This window comes from Diabrotica undecimpunctata, chromosome 1, assembly GCF_040954645.1.
Source record: "Diabrotica undecimpunctata isolate CICGRU chromosome 1, icDiaUnde3, whole genome shotgun sequence".
Taxonomy (NCBI): domain Eukaryota; kingdom Metazoa; phylum Arthropoda; class Insecta; order Coleoptera; family Chrysomelidae; genus Diabrotica; species Diabrotica undecimpunctata.
In genome coordinates, this window is record NC_092803.1 from 185,953,228 (window position 1) to 185,966,621 (window position 13,394).

At 33.5% G+C, this 13,394-nt stretch overlaps 2 long non-coding RNA genes across 2 annotated transcripts; both read left to right on the forward strand.

The window, feature by feature from the left end:
* The first annotated feature begins 756 nt into the window (after positions 1–756).
* Positions 757–3,321, forward strand: LOC140441660 (uncharacterized). The gene is made up of 2 exons (XR_011951020.1): positions 757–1,009; positions 3,196–3,321. It is a non-coding gene; the product is annotated as an uncharacterized lncRNA (long non-coding RNA).
* A 6,733-nt stretch (positions 3,322–10,054) lies between these two features.
* On the forward strand, positions 10,055–12,405 carry LOC140441665 (uncharacterized). Its single transcript, XR_011951021.1, has 2 exons — positions 10,055–10,289; positions 12,296–12,405. It is a non-coding gene; the product is annotated as an uncharacterized lncRNA (long non-coding RNA).
* The last annotated feature ends 989 nt before the right edge of the window (positions 12,406–13,394 follow it).

A 13,394-nucleotide genomic window follows, 5' to 3' on the forward strand; every position in this document is an offset into this window, starting at 1 on the left:
GTCATAACCTGGTGCTTTATTTGGGTCATTTTGTTCTTTAATTAACTCAGCTACTTCTTTTGGGGAAGTTGGCTTGATATTCTCATCTATTTGCTTTGGTTCAGGCCAATCCTGGTCATCGTCTTGGTCATCTTGCAACTTAAATGTGTTCTCTAGATGAGTGGCAAATCTCTCTGCCTTCTGCTGATTATTTCTGGCCCAACTACCGTCTTCCAGTTTTATTGGAGGAGAATGTAATATTGGCCTTTTAATTCTTTTTGTAGCTTTCCAAAGCGAATACTCTGTGTTGCTGTCGTTTGTTAACTCTTCCAGATAAGATTTAATAGATTCATTCTTAATTTTCTGGATTTCTCTTTTAAGTTGCTGGCTGGCATTGTTTAGGTTAGTTTTGTCTCGAGGGGCTCTCGTTTGCTGCCATTTTCTTCTTAGTTTTCTTTTTTCTTTTATTAATTTACGAATTTCTTTAGGGTAGTTATTCCCTTTAACTTTTGTTTTCAGTATGGGAGTGCAATCCCATGCTGAATCTTGAATATGTATATTATATATTATATTATACAAATATTATATTATACAAAGTGACGCTTACTTTTTGAAGTTGAAGTTGAAGCTTCTTACTTTTGCTAGACTACATAAACTGCATTTTATATAACCTGTATTTTATTTTTAGTTTATTTTTTAATTAAAATAAAATTAAAATTATCAATAAAATTTATTGCCTTCTAAATTAATTAAAAAATAATCGGTTACATAATAAAATGAAAACAAAATCATATAAATACGGTATCAAATTTTTGTGAATGTTACAAGACATTAAAATGAAAATTTGGTGTATTTTATTAGTTATCACGTTATTATCAATGCAATTTGGTACTGGTCAACTTCTTTCTGGTCACCGTCGTACGTTCTCGAAAGATAGTGATGGATGCATTATTCCTACAATTGACTTAGTTGGAGCAAGGGTACAAAAATGCGATTGTCAGTGCTGTTATAAAGTTGTTGGTGCTTTCCCGTAAGTTGGTTATATTTTTCATAAAAAACATATTAATGTTGTCATTGTAAGTGTTAATTATTTAACCATAATATTGGGGCAATTATACTTCTATTGAAACTAAAATCTTAGATAAGAGTAATTATAAATTAAAAACAAATCCTTTTCAAATCAACGTACAAGTAATCTTTAATTCTGTTAGATTGAAAATATCTTATTTCTTAATGATTCATTTTAGTTCTTTACTTTTCTGTAGGTAAGTATTTTTGCTAATGAAATATATGGATCCTTTTTAGAACATTTAATACCATCTCAAATAAGAGATTCATAAGTAAAAGCTAAAATTAACTTAAACTATTTATTATATATATATATATATATATATATATATATATATATATATATATATATATATATATATATATATATAGTTATTTAACCAACAAGTGTATTAATAAGGGCGATTAACAATTGAGATATTTTGTTAATGTTCGAGATTGTTAATCGCCATTTTAATTCACGAGTTCATTACAAAACTTTTCCGTCGACCGTATTTTTCAGAAATAAAGGTATCTTAGTTTAAATTTTTATTTAATTAACGATAAACAACAATTCTTTCAGCTTTCATTAACTTTATTTATTCAAAGTTTAATTTTCCTTAGTGGTAATTTTATTATTGTAAACATTAATATTCGAAATAGTACAATTACTGAAATTAAAGGAAGGTATTGATAAATGATTATCTGCTGTATAGCATTTTGACAAATTTATATTTAAGTCTTCTTGGACCTCTGTAAATTCTGTGATAGAAGAAGAAGCGGTGGTGCTGAAGGAAGTACTTTAACAAGGTTTAATTGTATTTTGTACCAAGAGTTTTTCAGCCGTCTCAAGTTTATTCTGCATAGAATTAGCTATATAATATTTTGCTACAGCAGTCGATTTCCAGCCACCTAGTCTTTTCATAGCTGAAAAGTCTGCACCACTGTCACACAGTATTGAGGCAGAGGAACGTCTAAAACAATGCCCAGTGTAGAGATGCGGGTGCTCTAATTTTAAGAATTTAGAAATAACGAAAGGAATTTTGGAAAACGTATTTATGCCAACTGGCTGTGTAGAACAGTTGTTATTTTTATATTAATTGAAAAATCGTTTATGTGGTGTGTGTGCCGGTCTTAAAGAAATATAGTTTTTGATCGCATTGAGATTGGTATTTGTTTTATTATCTACTATGGTAAATATTCTATTTGTGTGTGTTTTTGATACTTTTATTGTGACAAGAAACTTTGAGCCCAAGTCTTGAACGTTATTTGTTTCTAATTTCAATAGTTCGTCCTTTCTTAACGCACCAGCCACTCCGAAAATCAATGCAACCTACAAAATGAAATGTTATGAAATACGAGTATTAAATATATAAACTTAATTTACTGGTTTACCTTTATCATTAGAAACACGTCGTTAGGAGCATCAGAGATGAATTTCTGGACTTTTTCAGGTGTTTTTGATTTCTTTCGTACATAACCTGTTCCTTTTTTTAATAAACATAATTAACTTATTATATTTAGATATATCAATGTTTGATTTTAAACTTGAGGTTGATTTTAGCATCGAATATTTGGGCCACAAACTTACTATTAGTCCTTTTTCGGCAATGTTTGAAAAATATGTCAACAATACAGATTCTGAATATCGTATTATGTTTCTCTCGTCACACCATGCAATAAACTCAGCGTATGTTTTTTCGTACAACACTGCTTTTTTCAGGCAGTTAACTTAAAAATATTTCATTTGCAGTTTCTGCTACTTCTGGTGGAGTTAAATTAAACTCTTCGTCAATATCCATCTTTTGATTTTTTAAATACACAGAATTTTAAACAATAAAGTAAATAATGGCATACAATGACAGATAGTACTAACAGCGGCTACTTCGTTTTAAATTTTTTAGTGGGAATATAAATAGGTATATGTTTGGTTGCATACACCACAGATCACTGCCAATCACAGAGCGTTTGATTAATTTATGCAAACAATGTATGTTGTGTTGCCTATAATGAAATCGTTCATTAATAGAAATTCATTCATTAATAGGGGTCATTAATCAATGATTTTGAGGGTGTTAAAATTGATCATAAATGGACGGTCGACGGAAAAATATTTTAATCCCTTTAACTGATTTGAGAGGTTTTATTAATAATATTTTTTTGTTATAGATGATAAAGCTTGAAGAAACTATCCACTGGGCAGCTATGAGTTGATAATATTATATTACTTATGTAAACTGTAGTTGATGATAAAATTATTTACAGAACAAATTAAAAAAAGTTCACACTAATAAATCTAGTAACTCTCTTACTCCTATGGTGCCACATCCCAAGTCGTACTTATAAGTGTATAACTGTATAAGGTTTGATGGTACTTTCACCAGAGTTTCACAAAAAGCACCGATCAAACGTTAATCAGTTTTCGAGGAAGACGTTTATTAAAAATCTATGCATAACAAATTCGCGAAGTATGGCCTCAAATTACTATGTTTGACGGATGCTCGGCAACTTATATATAATACAGGGCGTTTCAAAAAGGTATGTCATAAATTAAATCACGCATTTCTGGGACAAAAATAAATTGATTGAATCCAACTTACCTTCGTACAAAAGTGTACACAAAAAAAGTTACAGCCCTCTGAAGTTCTAAAATAAAAATTGTCTTTTTACATTATTTCCTAAACTACTTTAGTGAGTGTACATGTATAAAACGGTGGACAAAGAAGTTTAGTTTAGAAGAAAAGCAAACGATTCTACAAAGTGTGTACAGTGGACGTCCAAAAAATGAACAGCATTCTTTTCTTATGAACCTCATAAACTGCTCGTTAAAGTAAAGTTATTCGAAGACGATCCAAAATGAAACTTCCATAAGGCGTGACAATACTTTTCGTTATTTTATACAAATATATGTAGGCAAGCTTTTTCAATCTTGTATGCTATAAAAAATAAAGCAATTTTTAGACTGACCTCTCTTATTTTCGTGGTATTCATTTAAATCGTGGAAACAATTTAGATAACAATGTAGTTCTTGCGATCGATCATCACATTTGATCATTTCCGTTAAAAAATCACATTACAGCACCAGATTAATTAAATATTTGGATGCTAACCTCAATGTGAAGGTAATACATGAACTCTTTTGCAAAAAGGATACCGAATATGCCAACATCGTTAAATATGATAAAATATTATAATGATAACAATGGCAACAGATTTGGAAGACCACAGGTTGACGTTTGTTCTACTTCTGCAGAACTTGAGGCTAAAATAACAAGTCAAACGGTGAATGAAAACGCCAAGTGTGTAGAAGTTGCAGAAAAGATAGTACGTCTAAGACGAGCTAAAATGTTTTACCTGAAGCAGCAAGAAGTGTTGAGATTAAGTCAAGAACCTTCCGCTTCCAGAAATACCAGTGCAGGAAATGTTCTATCTCAGGAAAAAGTTGTGCAGATTTTTACAAGTAACATGAAGGAGAAGCTAAAAGAGGACGTGATGATGTATATAAACTAATTAGGAAGACAATCCAGAATATGGATCCTGCTATAAACGAACTTCACGTGTTTAGTGACGTTTGTGGAGGACAGAATAGAAACAATACCCTGATACGGTTCATGCTCATGTCGGTTTTGACTGGACGGTTCGATAAAGTTTATCAGTATTTTTCTGTGCGTGGATATTCGTTTTTACAGTGCGATTGAAATTTCGGAACAGCAAAAAGGCTTATTAGGAGAAAAGATAGGATTTACGTACCAGAGGAATACAATCTTATGATGTCTACTGTTCTCCAGGTTGGGGGTTGGGCAATGGGCCGGTAACTCGTTACCGTAAGAAGTATAACTCCACGAAACCTTTAAATAAGCCGCGAATAGATCGGTTTTTTCGACGACATCTCAAGCAAAGAAATATGGAATACGCACTCGGTACCTGGAATGTCCTTACATTTAATAAACCAGGAGCACAAGCATCAAAACTTAACGAGCTCAGAAAATACAAAATAGAACCAGCAGCAATACAAGAAACTAAATGGCTAGAATACGGAATAAAAGATACAAAAACGCATACAATACTGTATAGCGGAAAAGAGAGCGGAAAGAAAGAGTTCGGAGTAGCTTTGCTTTCATAGTTGACAATAAGATAAAACACGCCATATTAGATTTCAAAACAGTGAATGAGAGAATATGTAAACTAAGAATAAAAACAAAATTCTTTATTCTCTCAATCATTAACATACATGAAGAGCTTTTTTACAAAACTGCATAAATCCATTTCCGGCTAAAATACATTTTTTGTTGAATTTCGAGAGTTTGATCTGCCTTAGATCTTGTGTATAAGTCTCATGTGTTAAAAGTTAATATTTCCCATTTAAAAGGAGCCTCAAAATCACGTTTCTTCCACAAAACTTAATTAATCCACTCAAAAACCTTTACCCCATGTTCACTCTTTTTTTATACAAAACTTAACATCTCCTTCTTTAGCCAACCATTAAAATTAATTTTTATTTTACAAAACTGCATAAATCCTCCGGCCTGCAGATCTATCCCTCTACTATTTTTGTTTGGATTTAAAAGCATCCTCTAGAATTAGATGTTGATTCGTGAAACAAAATATAATATTCGTTAGTTCTAAAACTACCCACGGGTCGCACTGACAGTGTGTAGCGTAGCCAGGCCATGCCACGCGTGGCCACGCTGTATGAGATTATCAGTACTTTTCCGTTCGATGAGACGGGATGTTGTGAATTCGTTGTATGTCAACGTTGTTTTCTGTGTTTTGCGTGTTATTTTGAGATGGATACTGTTACTAATTTATCGGTGGGATCTAAAAAAAGACGATCCATCAAAACAAGTGAGAGAGGGCGTTCAAAAATTATGAAGTACAACGATAGTGATCCTCATTTAGTGTTTCTAAAACAGAAGACCAGACCATGTGCCCATAATTCGAAAAATCTTCGTTGTGCTACGGTATCCTACGATGATATAAAACTTAATCGACAAGCAGTCTACATGGCAGAGGGTAAAGAGAAACAAGATCTTGTTTTGATGAAATATATCTCTGCTTTCGAGCCCCAAAGAAGAAGGGGAAGTGGTACGCCTGTCTCTGCAACTCACACAAGAACGGTTTCTGTGAAATTTTTTCTCAATAGTCAGAAACAGAAACGCATGATTCCTGTGTGTAAAAAGTTTTTTGCTTTTTCAATGAGTGTACCTGCCTCTCGACTACTGCGGATTGGAAAGGTCGTCAATCAAGGTCTGCTGCCCAAAGAAAATAGAGGTGGTTATCGACGAGAAGCTTTTTTCAGAGCCAAAAAGGAAGCAGTCCATCAATTTCTTGGTAAACTAAATTGTGTCGAATCTCATTATGGAAGAGGAAAAAGTAAAAGAGTTTACCTTTCAGCAGAGTTAAGTGTAAATAAGTTATATAAAATGTTTAAGGATGCTTACACTGCCGATTTTCACGTGAGTTATTCATGTTTTCACCGTATTTTTGTAACCGATTTTAACATTGGATTTTCCTCTCCAGCTACAGACGCATGCGCTACGTGCACTCGTCTTAAATTTCTTATTCAACAAAACGCTCGCGGTTCAGTTGAAAGAATTAGTCCAATGACTGAACTTCGTATTCACAAGCTGAGAGCGGATGCGTTTTACAAACTAATGAAGGAAGTTCCCAGTGATACTTATAGTTTTGTTTTTGATTTGCAACAAGTGCATCCACTCCCTAAAACTCCAATCGGCGATGCCTTTTATCGCCGACAAATTGCATTCTATGCATTTTGCTGTGTGCCTATTGACTCAAAGGCACCAACATTTTATACGTGGAATGAAACGCAGGGAAGCAGAGGAGCAAATGAAATCGGATCTGCACTCATCCATCACTTAAGAAGGCAAGATCTTTCGTCTTTTTCTGCAGTATCGTTGTTTTGTGATGGTTGCGCTGGCCAAAATAAAAATGCGCATATTGTTCATCTTTTGTGCCATTGGCTTAAAAATGAGGCTCCAGAGAATGTACAGAAAATTCATGTCACCTTTCCGACTCGTGGCCACAGTTTTCTTCCAGCTGATCGAGCTTTTGGCCGTGTGGAGAAGCGCTTGAAAAAAACTGATACCATCATCTCGAGCGAAGAGTATGCTTCTATTTACGAGGAGTTTGGTTCTGTACAGAAACTGGGACAAGACTGGGTGATATACGATATCAAAAGCCTTGAAATGATTTATCAAAAAATAAAAGGAATCAGCCAAACCAAACGCCTCATTATTAAGAAAATCAAAACAAGGGACCGGCATACTTCAACCAAAATAAAATGCTGCGCCAACTATAGGTTCGATAGTGGAACAGAACCTTTTAGAAGCATTGTAAAAAAAAATAAAAATGATTTTCTTCAGGCTCTTCCCCAAATCCCACTATCTCATTCCGTGACTGAAGAGAAAAAGAAAGATGTCCTTCACTTATTGCAAACCCACTTTGGACAAAATTGGAAAGAGATCCCTGATCTTCATTGGTATATTAATGCTCTTCAACACAAAGTTACTAGTGATCCAAATCCAGAAACCCACAACTACCATGATGGCGAGTGTGATTGCTTGGAAGATGAGCCAAAAAATGTTCACATCTAAATTGTTTGTACTCCTCATTTTTTTTTGTTTTAGTGGGTGCCGTTTAATATTTTGTATTTCTAAGATATTGTTAATTTGACAAAAGTTAATATCTCCCATCTTTTTTTACAAAACGCGATATCTCCAACAGACACATGGCTATATTTTGTTAATGCAAATCAATAAAAATAATGTTAATTAACGTTTTATTTCTCTAAGTCTAACCTCAATTTGATTATGTTCTCTGAAATTTCGAAAATTTTAGTACAACAGCTGCAGCACGTTTTTACGTCTCCTGAAAATTTTTGAAAAGTGGATTTATGCAGTTTTGTAAAAAAGCTCCTCACATTGCCCAACAAAAGAACATAGCATGGAAATAAAAGAAGATTTCTACGAAATGCTAGAAGAAGTATACGACAGCTAACCAAGAAACGACATCAATATCGTACTAGGAGATATGAATGCTCAAATAGGCAAAGAAGAACTTTGCTTAGGAACCATTGGTAAACATTCACTCCATCAAAATACCAATGAAAATGGAGAATTACTTATCAACTTTGCCAGTAGAAAAAACATGATCATAAGTTCGACTTTTTTCCACACCCCGACATACACAAAGCGGCATGGATTATGCCTGGAGGTACAACCGCCAACCAAATTGATCATGTCTTAATAGACAAACGGGCCGCAACAAGCATACAAGATGTGAAGAGCCGAAGAGGAGCATGCTGCGGATCTGACCATATCCTAGCACAGATAAAATACAGATGCAGAATTCAGAGAAACAGTACAGATAAAATACAGATGCAATGGATTCGTCAATAGCAACTGTCAGAGTCCAAAATGAGCTCACTGAAAACTTTACAATAGTCCAAAGATTAAAGCAAGGAGACGGGCTGGCACCGACACTATTCAACCTGACCTTGGAATATGTGATAAGACAGCTGAATATCGGAAGAGGTAATCTCCTAACAAATAAATCAATACAGATTGCCGCCTTTGCTGATGATATCAGCATCATGTCTCGCAGAACAGAAGAGGCGGCAGAAATATATTCACAATTAAAAACAACGGCAAAAAAGACAGGATTAGGAAATAAATATTCAAAAGAAAAAAAAAAGATAACACAGGCAAGAGCTAGGGGAAACAGACGCACAGTTAAATTAGAGGACGATATTGAAACGGTAGAAAGTTTCACATATTTAGGAGTTGCATTAAACACGGTTGGAACAGAAGAACCAGAAATCCAAAGAAGAATAGTAAATGGAAACAAAACTTATTTTTCACTCAAAAACACACACGTGTTCTGCTCCAAAAACAGACACTGGAGATCGAAAATCAGGGTCTACAAAACTATTATCAGACCAATAGTATGTTATATATCCGAGACATGGGTGATGATAGTAGAGACAAAAAGAAAACTGGAAGTCTTCGAAAGAAAAGTCCTAAGAAAAATATTTGGACCTATTAACGAAAACGGAATATGGAGATGCAGGTACAACCATGAACTCTACCAACTGTTCAAAGAGACACCCATCTCAGAGTTCATTAAACTTCAGAGACTTCGCTGGGCTAGTCATGTAGTAAAAATGGAGACAGAAAGATTGCCGAAAAGAGCCCTAGATAGTAAAATGCAGAGCGCAAGACCAAAAGGAAGGTCAGGGAAAAGGTGGAAGGGTGAAGTGGCAGCGGACGCGCAAAATTTGCTAGACGTGAGAATCTGGAGAAGATCGGCGCGAGACCGACAAGGTTGGAGGCATAGTTTGGAGGAGGCCAAGGCCCGATTTAGACTGTAGCGCCATTGGAGAGAGAGAGAGAGAAAGATACGAAGTAAAGTAAGTAAGTAACCAGAAAAAATTGAATTATTTGGGCACGTACAGAGTATTGGAGAGGAAAGAGAATATTAGAAGCCAAAAGAGTAAAGATAAAGAATACCAAGAAAAAGTTAGGAAAATGCAATTTTAAAAGCAGGTATCGCCAGAGGAATGAAACACTCACAAATGACATCAAATAATTTTTAATTGTAAAAAATGATCCTGCTACAATGTAAAATTATTAAGGAAAATACTTAACGAAATGAATTCAAATTAAATATGTTTTATAGGTCTTTGAATGCATATATAACGAATTTTGTTTTTATTTAACAAGCTATTCTGGTTTGGTTTTAATTTCGAAAATTCATAGCAATAAAGAAAACAAGTAAAAAAAATGGAATACGATTCTATGTCCTGTTTTCATTGTATTTTTATTATTTTAATTAAGATAAAATTAACCATATTCTTACATAAAAAAGGAATAAATCGAAATATGGTAATTTGTTATCCATAAAATACATTATCAAATTAATGAAAAAATAATCCGTTAAATTAAAAAATGAAAATTAGTTTAATGTATAAATTGTATACATATATACAATAGTTATATATATATATATATATATATATATAATTGTCAAAAAGTTAAAGGAGTGTCTAAGAATAAAATGAAAAGTTTGTACGTTTTATTGGTTATCACGTTGGTATCAATCCAATGTTTTACTGGCAAAAATATTGCTGAATCGGCCATCTACCATGATGAATGCGTAGTTCCCCACTGTGTTCCAGCATATGAATACATGCCCATAAAATGTCCCGGATGTGAATGCTGTTATCGATGTTTACCTGTTACCAGGTAAGTTGATTCTAATTTTTCACAAAAATAGACTATTTTTATCCAACCATTCTTTATATTAAGCTAATCCTAAGACAAGTTTTCTTACTCTTTTTCTTCTTCAAGTTCCGTTCCTATCGGAGATTAGAAATCATTCTGGCAATTATAATTTTGTTGGTTACGCGCCTGCAGAGTTCAATTGAACTGCATCCAAACCATTCATGGAGATTGCGTAGCCACGAGATTTTACGTCTTCCTACGTCGGTAACACCACATTTCGAATGCGTCTAGGTTTTTAATGTTGGATTTTTTTAAGTGTGCAAGCTGCAACCCCATACAAAAGGGTAGAGAAAATATAACATCGAAGCATTCTTATTCGGAGCGATATATTGATATCGCGATTACAAAAAAGTTTTCTCATTCTATTAAAAGTTGACCGTGCAATTTCAATGCGGCATCTTATTTCCTTTGTCTGATCAGTATCTTCTCTGATCCACGCTCCAAGGTATTTGTATGAAGATATTTGTTTAATTTCTGTATTATCTAGTACTAGCTTGAACTTGGTTTTCTTCAAATTTATTTTTAGTCCATAATCTTTGCAATATATATTTAGTTGTTCAGCAAGGTGTTGCAGTTCTTCTAGGGTTCCTGTCAGAAGGACGGTGTCATCAGCATATCTTATGTTATTAAATGGCTCACCGTGCACTCTGTCAAATGCCTTCTCAAAATCAATGAATTAGGCATATACTTTCTGATTTATATCTAAGCATCTCTGCGAAAGAACACTTACTGCAAACAGTGCATCTCGTATTCCCAGTCCTTTCCTAAATCCCATTTGTGTATTTCTTATACTAATTATTATTTTATTTATATTTTATACTAATTATTATTTATTATGTATTTCTTATATTAACTGTTCCGTGCTGCAATAAACAAAGTAAAGATAGCCGTGATGATCGCCAACATCCGGAACGGATAGGCACTTTAAGAAGAAAAAAAAGTATTTCTTATGTCTTCATCTAATTTCTTATGTATTCTATTGTGAATTACTTTTAAAAACAATTTCAAGAAACGACTCATTAAGGCTATGGTGTGATGTTCATTGCACTCCTTTGCATTTACTTTTTTGGGTAGCAGTACGAATGTTGATTGGAGCCATTCTTTAGGTATTATACCTGTTCTATATATGGTATTGAATAGATCCAAAAGAAGATCAATAGATTCAGTATTTACAATTTTGAGTAATTCGATAGGAACTTCATCAGGCGCGGGAGATTTACCACGTTTAGCTCGATTCATTGCATATTCAATTTCTTCTCGTATAATGTCAGGCCCAGTATCATCCTTAAATTCTTTTGGTGCTTCTGTTCTCTCTTTGTCTTCAAAAAGTTGTGCTTTATATTGTGTCCATCTCTGCATTTTTTGATTTATATCTGTTATAAGTGCACCACTTTCATCTCGTAGTTGCCTAGTTTGAATTGTTTTTCTCATTCCTGTTAATTCTCTAATTCTTTTATGCAGGTTAAAAAAGTCATATTTTTTCTCAATTTCTTCTAGCTCTTACTCTAGTGCCCTTAAAAGATCTATGTTGTTTTGCCTTACCAATCACCGCCAACTTCTCTTGTGACTTTTTGTAATTTTGCTGTAGGCCATAGAGTGATTCGTTCTTTTCTAGATTTATTTTTCGGTCCATGTCGTACCAGCACTTGCAAAAGCTAGCTTTCGAATTAAAAGACATTTCCAGAACTACTCCGATTCATCTGTGGTATTTTATTTCTCAGCTCAGATCATTGAAAAAAATAATACTTCTAACTCATTATTAAATTCTCTTCATGAAGGCTTATCTCCTTCATACCATGGAGTTGCTTAAAGCAAATCTAAGATCCTTACACAAGTATTTAATAAAAGTTGTACGAGTATTTAAAAATTACTTAAACTACTTATTAGGAACATTTAACTATTGCAAATAGACTTTAACTATATAAACTGATTTAAATAAAGTTCTCATTGATATTTTTTTGTTACAGGGCAGACATAGGATAGAATCTTAAGACAGTATTCACTGTTGCAGTTTTAAGTTAATACAATTACCATGCAAACTGTAATTGTTAATAAAATTAAGTACAAAGGAATATAATGATTATCATATTTTCTCTCCCAATGAAGAAGATTATTAGCTTATCACAAACACGTTAAACATGGTGATTAAAACATGTTAAAAATCTATTTATACAAGGTGTCCAGAAACTATCCTGACAAACGAAAATTTGATATTTCTCAGATAATTTTAAGACAATTTAACTCAATTCACCTAGTCCGAACATGCTTCCTAAGGGAGCTAGAGCTCTTTGAAGAGGGCTGCTTGTAATTAGCTTTTTTTAAAGGCCTCCAGAACGCTCCTAATTAGGAAAACGCAAACTGGTACGATTATTTATCCTCCAGAGTTGAATCGATTCCATCTATTGCCAATTTTTAGTACCGACCATGAACCCGTGAAATTGCCTGCTCGTTTAAATGGTACTGATTATTTACATTTTCTTTAAAATGTTTTACCTGATATGTTAAATGATGTGCCTTTAAATATTTGGCAAAACTTATGGTTTCTACATGACGACTGTCCGGCCAACTTTAGCAGGACTATACGAGACTTTTTTGATAATAACTCAGAAGACCACTGGATGGGAAGAGGCGGTCCAGTTGCTTTGCCAACAAAGTCGCCGGATTTCAATCCTTGCGATTATTGTATTTGGCGATATATAAAAGTATATGTTTATTCCGTTCCGATACAAAATTGTGCACAACTACAACGAATTTAGAAATAACTTTGTTTTCTAAACAAACTAAAAATTTTATGCAAAGAGACTATTGGTGATCACATTGGGCATCTTTTGTTGCTATCTATCTTTGATACTTCTTGTTCTTATGTGTTACTAGTAGTTTCGTTCCATAGTAATAAATACTTTGTTTTTAAAAACCTTTAAATAAAATTTTGATTCAAATTGATTTTTTGCTTCGTTTTCCAAACATTTTTTACGAATTGTGTGTTGTATTTTTTGAAATAAAAGGTAATTTATAAAATTAATTAGGGTACCTATTAACTTAAGTGTTTTGACGAAAAAGCGAAAC